General features: G+C 44.4%; 1 non-coding gene across 1 annotated transcript; it reads right to left on the reverse strand.

Moving 5' to 3' along the window:
- Window positions 1–783: 783 nt before the first annotated feature.
- trnaa-agc lies at window positions 784–855 on the reverse strand. The gene has a single exon. It is a non-coding gene; the product is annotated as a tRNA-Ala (tRNA).
- Between the last annotated feature and the right edge of the window lie 9633 nt (window positions 856–10488).

Genomic DNA, 10488 nt, shown 5'->3' on the forward strand with positions numbered 1-10488 from the left:
GGGTGAAGAGCCATTTTCATCTGAACCTATCTTGTGATGTTAAAAATTTCTATTATTAGCATATGGCAACTACTAGCTCAAGACAGGTTTTGTGAAATATAACAAATGCCATTTATTGCGAATCATCCCAATTTATTTCATGATATAAAAAGACAATTTGATGAGTATAGGATGCAATTTGTAGTATTTTGTAATGGGATTCTTTAATAAGGAATCCAAGTTGCTTAAATAATTACTTAAATATACCCAGCTGACATTTCAAATTGATTGTTTAATTCCGTGAGGACAGTGTTTGTTATTAAACTGGTGACTTATTTGCCTGCCCGTCAAATGGTGTGCCTGCCTGTTAAATGGTGTGCCTGCCATTCATTTATGTGCCTGATACCAAAGTATCTCCCTGCAGTATCTTGTTTAGCTTAGTTTCATTAACATGTATTTTTTTTAAAAAGTATTCTAAATTTCTAAGGCTTGTGTTTATCAGTGTGAGTGTTGTTAACTACAAGCAAAGAAAAATGTTCCCATTTCAAACATCTGGTGGTCAGGTTCATGCACCAAGTCAGGGTAGAGTGAAGCTCCTTATTTTCTTTTCGCAGCCAATCATCTCCAGAGCAACCAATTGCACATGGCAGTGTCCCAAAAACAGTCCTGGATTGAGTGACCAAGTTATTTTTTTTTAAGGATTATTATCCCCAAGAAAGTGATCCGGCAATCAACTAGCAACCAGGTTGCTACTTTCTGCTAGGTAAACAGAGGCGCATGGAGTAAGGAAACTTGCCCAACAGTTTGCCCTGCTGGGAATCAAACCCAGGTCTCTCACTTGCTCGGTGAGTGCTCTAACCACTGAGCTACAGGACTCCATATCAGCACTCTTCATTCACTTGTAGCTTAGTTATTTTTTAACATAAATAACTGTGCTGATATAATTAAGATTATATTTTTCACTTACCAAACTGAAAATAATTTTTTTTATTTCAAATCCTTAAGAGCTGCTTAAATCTGTGTGCAGTATGACATGTGGCACAGCCAGATTACTTTCAGCTGCATTTCAAAGTATCTGCACATGCAGTGAAGTAAGCTGGAAGAACATAATACAATAAATTATTGCAGAAAATTGTGCCATAAAGCAAAATAAATGTCATAAGAGTGTTGCAACATCTTTAACCATCAGAGCAAATTGGAAAGTCCGCTGTTGGCAATACCTAAAGTGAAACTGCCAAAGGAGAAGCAGTTTGCAAGTTTCTGTCCTCACCGCAAGCATCTAATTGTTTATGAAGCGGTCACAGTATCTTGTGATAGCTTGGAGAGATCAACTGAACGTTACAAAGATCATATATTGTGTGGCATCGACAACAATACCTGCTGAGCTGATCAAAGGAGGAGGGGATGCAGTTACAACAACAATGTATGAAGTTTCTACAAAGATTGTAATGTAACATCAGTCATCATCACTATCCTAAAGAAAAAAAATGTCATGCAGTGTCCAAAAATTATGGGACATTTGGTTGTATCTGTCATTTACGGAAGATGATTGTTGAAATTATCAGAAAACATCTGAGAAGAGTCCAATTTAAGGATCTTTTAGAAAACCAAGCAGATAGCCCAGTATCTTTGCTACACATTATGTTTCCAGGTCATAAAAAAGAAAAAAAAGAAAGTTGAGTTAAGCTGAGGTTCTATAGGCCAGATGTATTCTGAAAATTGTTGTTGGAATACAGGTTTAATGGCACCAAGTTCATTGACACCATAGAATGGTTCACCGGCAGAACTTGGAGAACCAGAGCAGTCAATAGAAATAAGGATTCTTCCTACTTAATAATAATATTAATCCTTGCATTTGCTATAGTGCCTTTCAGGTCAAGAGAATTCCCGAAGTGCTTCACGAGATTTACTGCAAAGTGTAGTATGTTTGGGGTGATGTCACACAAGCAGGCATGAAGTGAATGAAAAATTTTATTTTGGGAGATGGTTGGCCAGGACATGGGGGAAAACTCCCTTATCTTTTTGCTTAGTGCCATGGGATCTTTAACGTCCACCAGAACGTGCAGACGGGACCTTGGCTTCATGTCTCATCCAATGGATGGTGTCTCCAACAATGCATCACACCACCAGCACTGAGTTCAAGCTTGAACCCAGAACCTTCTGAATCGGAGGCGAGAATGTTATCACCGAGCCAGGCTGATGGATAGCAGTGGGTAGCAGTGAATAGCTTGCCAGACAGTGCTTTCAAAGGCAAGCTGTGTGATTCTAGTAGTCAACCTCCAGCAGTACCCACAAGGCACACATTCAGGAGAATATTTGTTTTGGTCTTTTCTAGAGGGAGTCGTGCAGATATTTTTTCAAAGCTCTACCTGATCTTCTACTCTTGAAAGTTGGTTGTTTGAACAAAGACTCAGCATAGTCCCTTCCCAGAATTTCTAGCAAATTGAACTGGTATCCTGTATATACCATACATATTAATACAACCGCAGTGAAAGAGTACTATCATATAGTAGCTTGGTTCCGAGGTGGTACTCCCTACATTGCAAAGTCTTTCAAGGCCCATGACTCAGTGGGAGTAAAGAGTCTTCTCTGTGCTAAGTTGAAAATAAATCTTTGATAAGATGAACTGCTTCTAGCTACACAGACACTGCAAGAGACTGATATTTATCTGAAAGTAGCATTATGTTTGATTTAAAGTGACAGGTTTCCCATTGTACTTGCTACCAATCGGCCATGGTGGTTTCATAAACAGTAGCCGATAGCTTGTTAATGCCACACGTTGTATATTAGTGCTGGTGTTAAAAAGCCTCAGAGAAGATGGGATGGGAAAATACATTACATCCATTGAAGACATATTTCATTCTAATAATTTAGAGAGACAGACCAGTCACTGGGGACAAGGATTCTTCCCACTTGGTTCCTATAAACCCTAAAGCCCTATTCTTATTCTGGATTCAACTCTAATAACATAGAAATGTTTAGTATAAATTTAGTATGTAGTTCATTTTAAAAATATCAAACTTAATTTTTTTCCTCAATTCTGCTGCTTGTGATTCCTTACACCCATTCATGCCTTCAAACAGGAATCACTAGACAGCATTCTGGGGGGTGAATACTCTTTAATGATTTTTTCTCTCCTCTTGACCTCAGAGTCAGATTAGAACTAAGGTATCAGAAGAGATACCAGTTAGCTTAACAGAGTGTAGAATACTATAGTACCAACTGCTACTGAACCTGTTTACTTATTCATTTCACTATCTGCAACCCCCCCCACTGCCACATTGAAAATCTGCTGAAACTGCTCTTCCAGTCATCTGTATTTGAAATTGTATTAAGAATTTGTGAGGTGTCCTCGTTTTGCAGCTTTGAGAGCAAAATCATCAAAGCAAAAATCTTCCTTCAGAGACAGCTAAATGAAGAATCAACCAAGATCATTTAATTAAAAGGGAGCACATCTATTATATGGGACAAGTAAATGAGGTGTCATGTATGAAGAACTGCCTAAACCTTCTTTTTAATATGTAGGCTAACATCAATGATGGATAAACATGGCTGTGGTGTGCTGACGATGAAAGGCAGCAGTTCATCTGCCACATGCAAAACTAAATGGCACAATCTGAAATGTTAGGAGCCCAAGATAATAAGGGCTATCACTTACGTCACCAGTGACAAATACGTAAGGTAAATCTCAGGGACACAGCCATTCTTTCTGTTTAAATCTCTCTTGACTGGAGATGACATGGAATTAACAACGTTTATATACATGTTAAATGGGTCAGAAAGTAAACCTTCCATTAAGAAGAGACAGTATGTGCCTTTATGTTCTTTTTTCTTCAAATTAAACATTTTTCTGTACAGAGTACATGATGTGAAAGAAAACGCAGTTGACAATGGCATCCAAATTGTGGGGATTTGTAACCGGATTCCATAATTCCTTGTCCAAAATGGGGACTTCCTTTGGTAACCGGAATTGTAGCATGCTGACCTAAGTATCTCTGTTTCAGAGTAGATTGCACAAAGTTGATTATCACCATTATCACCATATAGTTACTTAAAGTTTATTACTAAGGAATCTCATCAAGATTCACCAACATTTAGATGCCAATTAACTGTGTTTATATACAGTGTACATCTATATAATGCCTTTCACGTCGGGAGGTCATCTCAAAACACTTCACAATGCCGTAATATGTAATTGAGAATATTTTGAAAATGTTACTGATTGCTCCCTTTGACTTTGACCTTAAATCATTACCCATCAAACATTTATCTTGTGAATGTCTGAAAGTTCGCTGAAATCCAAAATTATTTGCTCTTTTACTCTATAAAATTCAGTGGATTCGGATCATTATGTGTTTTTTATAAAATGTGAAAAATACTACAGTGATGTTTTTCAGTCTGTACAATGCATAGGTTCCTCTTTTCTAGGAATCATTTTCTTTTGCAGGTCATTTTTTTAGGACTACATTGTGATGAATGAGGTCATACTTCCTGAAAAGTTTACGGTATAAAGTTTGTTTTTCGTTTTTGGTACTCTTGTACATATTCTCCAGCTTTAATGGGGTAAAACCTCTTTCTATGTATCACTGAGTTGACCTTCTGAGTTTAGAGGCTGGGTTGTGGTAATCGTTTCCATTTACTCTTGGTTTAGATCTGGACATGTTCTGATTACATTTGAAGTCAGATGGGGAATGGAATCTAGGGCTAACAAACAATGTTTGTTTACTTGACTGGGAAGGTAGTACAAGGGTTTGGGAGGCCTCAAAAATGTTCAAGTGAATGTTAACAGCAGCAGGGAGTTAACCTAAGACTTCTGCAATTTTCTTCATCTAACTGCAAATATCACCAGAATAAATGTTATGTTGCTGCACTCTTGAAATGAAGGCTGTTATGAACAAGATGATTGTCACAAAATGTATCAACAACAACAACAAGATTCCATTTATAGAGCACCTTTCACGTCGGGAGGACGTCCCAAGGCGCTGTACAGTTGGGTCAGGACCCGAGCAAGGGGGGAAATGGTCAGGGTGAGGGGAGGGAAGGGAGGGAGCGAGGAGGGGGTAGAGAGTCGAGAGGGGAGCTGAAGGCACGGTCAAAGAGAAAGGTCTTGAGACCGGCCTTGAAGGAGGAAAGGGAGGAGGCGGCGAAGGCACTGGGGGATAGAGTTCCAAAGCCTAGGGGCTGAGAGGCTGAAGGCTCGGCCACCGATGGTAGGGCGGTTGGGGCGGGGGATGTGGAGTAGACCGGAGCCAGAGGAACGGAGGGTACGGGCAGGAAGGTAGGGGGATAGTAGGTCAGAGAGGTAGGAGGGAGCAAGGCCGTGAATGGCCTTGTAGGTGAGGATGAGGATCTTGAATTCGATCCTCTGGGGGATGGGGAGCCAGTGGAGGCGAGCGAGGGTGGGAGTGATGTGAGTCCGAAGCCTGGTGCGGGACAGTACATGAGCTGCAGAGTTCTGAATGACCTGCAGCTTGTGGAGGGAGGTGCCGGGAAGGCCGGCGAGGAGAGAGTTCCCATAGTCCAGCCTTGAGGTGATAAAAGCGTGGACCAGAGTTTCAGCAGCGTGAGGGGTGAGGTAGTGCCGTAGTCTGGCGATATTCCGGAGGTGATGGAAGTCTGTGCCAGTTGTGCCGCGGATATGAGGGAGAAAGAACAGCTCAGGGTCGAACAGAACACCGAGGTTCCTGACTGGCTTTGAGAGGTGGAGAGTGCAGCCTTGGATGCTGATGCTGTCAGCGCCTGAGGTGCGGAGGCGCTGACGTGAGCCAATCAGGAGGGCCTCAGTTTTGCGCACGTTGAGCTGAAGAAAGTTGTCTCTCGTCCAGGACTCGATGTCGGACAGGCAGCTGTCAGGACATCGGTGGTCGTGGAGTTGAGGGTAGAGGAGGAAAGGTAGAGTTGGGTGTCATCCGCATACATGTGGAAGTTAACCCCATGTCTGCGGATGATGTCACCAAGTGGGAGCATATAGAGGGTGAAGAGGAGGGGACCGAGGACAGAGCCCAGAGGATCACCACACGAGACAGTGCGGGGGCTGGAGGAAAAGCCGTTCATGGAAACAAAGTGAAGACTGTGGGAGAGGTACAACCTAAACCACTCAAGGACAGGACCTTGAAGGTTGAGGTGGGAGGACAAGCGGTGGAGGAGGATAGCATGGTCGACCGTATCGAATGCTGCCGATAGGTCGAGGAGGACGAGGAGGCAGAGGGAGCCCTGGTCGCAGATGGTCAGGATGTCCTTGGTGACCTTGACCAGGGCAGTTTCTGTGCTATGGGCAGCACGGAAACCCGACTGAAGGGGTTCGAATAGTGAATGGGTGGAGAGAAAGGAGTGCAGCTCGGAGGCGACAACTTGTTCAAGGACCTTGGACAGGAAGCGGAGGTTGGAGATGGGCCGGTAGCTTGATAGCTGCGACGCATCAAGGGAGGGTTTTTTCAAGGTGGGAGTGATGGTGGCAGTTTTTAAGGGAATGGGAACAGAGCCAGAGGAGAGGGACAGGTTGACGATGTCTGTGATATGTGGGGCAAGGAGTTGGAGCTGGGAGATAAGGAGTGGAGTGGGGATGGGGTCAAGGGAGCAGGTGGTGGGTTTCAGGGATAGGATGAGTTTGGTGACAGAGGGTGGGGAAACGGGTACGAAAGTGTGTAGGGGAGGATGGGTAGGAGTCGGAGTGTGGGAGAGAGGCGGTGGGGTTGTGTGGATGTTGGAGGGGAAGTGACTGCGGAGCGGATTCCCTTGATTTTGGATTCAAGGAAATCCAGCATCTCCTCACAGTGAAGGTTGCAGGAGATGACCTGCGCGGGGTGGCGGGGGGGACGGAGGAGTTGGGATGTGGTAGAAAACAGTAGCCTGGGGTTGTTCTTCGCCTCCAGGATTATCCTGGAGTAGAAGGACGACTTGGCCGAGGCTAGAGTGGAGCGGTAGATTTTGAGGAGGTCCAGCCAGATTTGTCGGTGGACCGTTAGGCCAGATTTGACTCAGGTGCGTTCAGCTGCCCGCACCTGGCTCTTCAGTGAGCGGAGGTGGGTGGTGAACCAGGGGGAGGAGCGAGAGTAGGAGACAGTACGGGAGGTGATGGGGGCAAGAGTGTCGAGTGTGGAGGAGAGGGTGTTGTGGAGGAGGGTGAGAGGAGAAGAGGGGTCAGTGAGGGTTGAAGGCCAGAGGGAGAGGAGTTCACAGGACTCCAAGGCAGTGGTTAGGGATTGTGGGGGTAACTTCTTCCAGGGGCGGTAGAAGATGGTGGTGGGTCTGGTGGAGGTGGGGAGGGGGGTGGAGGTGGTGATGGAAATGAAGTGGTGATCAGAGATGGCCTTGTCGGTGATAGTGACATCCGAGACACTGAGACCCCGGGTGATCACCAAGTCGAGGGTTTGGGGGTAGAGAGGAGGGAGGTCGGGGGCTCGGGTCAAAGTGGCAGCCATAGTGCGCATGCGGGGACTGGGAGCAAGCGGTCAGGTGGATGGCATTATCCCATAGGCTGGGGCAGCCAACCCAACTGGACCATGGTGGGCTCTGATGTGAGCCCGGGGGAGTGGGCGCAGAGGGTTTGTTCTTTTTTGTTGCGCGCGCACACTCCTGAAAACTAAACTATAACGTCAGCGGTTCCCCCGCTCCGCTCCCATACCCCCTCCCCCCAGCTGCACTCCCTGCCACCTCGTGCTTAAATACCTGGGTAGGTAGGCCCAGGCTCCTCCCCACGCTGTCCTGCCGCCGCTCATGAGCAATAACAGATTTGTGGGAGGATGTTGTTTACTTACAATAACATTCTGCTCATGACAGGACACTGAGGACATTCTTGTTTTGAGAGTTTAACTGATTTAGCATGAGCTAACATATTATTCCAATGAGTTTAGAGATTATAGAGATTACCCATATTTTAAGAAAGCATTGTATATCTATTCATTTTACTTAATACTCTGCCAATATACTTTTATTTGAGACAGCAGCTTAATTGAAGTACTCCACTGAAACCAATATTTAATAAAGTTGTGATTTGCCTTGATCTCTGAAGAATATTTAATTGTCATTGAGTTGATGATGTGGCATATCCATCTTTATCTGGATTTCAGCAAAGGGACTGAATTGCAATTAGAGTTAATGTTAAAAATGAATTCAGAATATATTTGGTAGCACCACATATGCAATAGGGCCCATGTAAAGTTTGTGGTATGTTTTGGAAGCTTTATTTCTGATATTTGGAGGACAAGGCAGAGGGATTGAGGGAGTGAGTTCCAAATGGTGGAACGTAGGGGACGAGAGACAAGCAGAAGGCCAATATCAGCTGAGCAAAGGTGGTGGAGTGGGGAGTAAGTAGGTTGGAAAGATAAGAAAGTGACAGGCATGAAAGGATTTGTAAATGAATGTGAGGATCTTGAGGTTGGTCAGTTCTGTGAGAGGGGGCCATTGGAGCCTGGCAAGGACTGGTTTGGTGGGGATATGGAGTTTAGAGCAGGTTTAGAGTGGAACAGAAACTATTTTATAACCTGTTACTCTGCAAATGCTGGATGTGTGTTATTCATTTAAAGAGGAGATAGTGTGTCTTTCCTAACAGCTAACCTTGAAGCCTGTCAGTCACCTTTCTGCTGTAATTCTATAAAACAAAAACATTTTTCTACATCTGGGGAACCGTGTATTTGCTTGAAGGATCTTCATTGCATTGTACACTAATTGTATGTTGAAGGAATTGAACCCCTCTGTTTATGATAGATCATTTGTACTCTCCAGGCAGAGCTCTGGAGAGCTCAAGATAGCAAAGGGCAACTACTGCCTCTCCACCTATCTTTCTACATCATTAAGGTGCTCTAACATTCTCCCTCCTGTGTACAGCAAGTCGGTTGATGAAGTTCATATGACATGAAAGTTTGGACAATTCCCTACAACACAATGCCACAGGGAGACTGGAAGGAGCCCATGGATAAAAATGATAAGCTGCTGTTATCTTCACTGGCACCAGCAGATTGGTCTAGACTAGTTTTCTGCCACTAAATGACAACAGATCTATCACAGCCTCAAGGGTGACACAATTCCTCTACGATTCAGATGTAACTTTACGCATCTTTATACCCTCTCTCACAGGCCTGATCTCCTGCTGTGTTGGCTTCCAGCCTATTGATCTCTTCTGTTCTACATTAGAATCCATTAGAATATATTCCATTCGGCCCAACTGGTCTATGCTGGTGTTTAGGCTCCACATGAGCTTCCTCCGGCCCTTCCTCAACTTAGCCTTCAAGCATAACCTTCTATTCCTTTCTCCCTCATGTACCTATCTAGCTTTCCCTTAAATACATCTATGCTATTTGCCTCAACAACTCCTTGTGGTAGCATGTTCCACATTCCCACTTTCCAATTCGAATTCAAGATCCTCATCCTTCGAATTCAAGATCCTCATCCTCACCTACAAGGCCATTCACGGCCTTGCCCCCTCCTACCTCTCCGACCCACTATCCCCCTACCTACATGCCCGTACCCTCCATTCCTCTGGCTCCGGTCTGCTCCACATCCCCCGCCCCAACTGCCCTACCATCGGTAGCCGGGCCTTCAGCCTCTCAGCCCCAAGGCTCTGGAACTCCATCCCCCAGTGCCTTCGCCGCTTCCTCCCTTTCCAAGGCCTTCAAGGCCGGTCTCAAGACCTTTTTCTTTGACCGTGCCTTCAGCTCCCCTCTCGACTCTCTACCCCCTCCTCACTCCCTCCCTTCCCTCACCCTGACCATTTCCCCCCTGCTCAGGTCCTGACCCAACTGTCCAGCGCCTTGGGACGTCCTCCCGACTTGAAAGGCGCTCTATAATTGGAATCTTGTTGTTGTTGTTGTTCTCTCTGTGTGAAGAAATTTATTCTAACTTCCCTATTTGATCTATTTGTGACTATTTTATATTGGCAGCCCCTGGTTTTGGTCTCCCCCACAAGTGGAAACATCTGTCCTATGTTTACCCTCTCAAAACCTTTCATAATTTTAAAGACCTCTAACAGGTCACCCTTACCCTTCATCTTGGACAATACAGTGGCTGCTGGCAAGAAAGTATAAGTAATTTCTCATAAAATAGGTGAACCACAAAGACAAACCATCAGTATTTGAACACAGCTTGCAAACTTACTGATTGCTTTGAGCATAATTAAATATCATCACATTCCGGTCACCTTACAGCTCCCTCTGCTGAATTGACTTGCAGCTTCAGGTAATAAGCTTGATTGCTCCTTCAGAAAGGGGTTTGGAAATCCCCAATGAATAAATATTGCTATCTGCCTGACTGCAATCAGTGGATTTACAAATCTATCTTCTACAGTACAGAGCATTGAATGAGAATAGGCTATTCAACCCATCAAGTCCTCTCACAGAATAAATGCCCCTCAATTCTCAAGGAAACTAAACTTCCAAGATATTGTTTCCGTACATCTCCACTACACCAACATATGATTATAGAATTTAGATCTAAAAGATAGAGAATGCGACGAGTGAGGAAATTAAAGAAAGAGATGTATGAATGGGCTACAAAACACATCCAAATAATTTG

The sequence above is a fragment of the Callorhinchus milii genome, unplaced genomic scaffold, assembly GCF_018977255.1.
Source record: "Callorhinchus milii isolate IMCB2004 unplaced genomic scaffold, IMCB_Cmil_1.0 Scaffold4, whole genome shotgun sequence".
NCBI lineage: Eukaryota > Metazoa > Chordata > Chondrichthyes > Chimaeriformes > Callorhinchidae > Callorhinchus > Callorhinchus milii.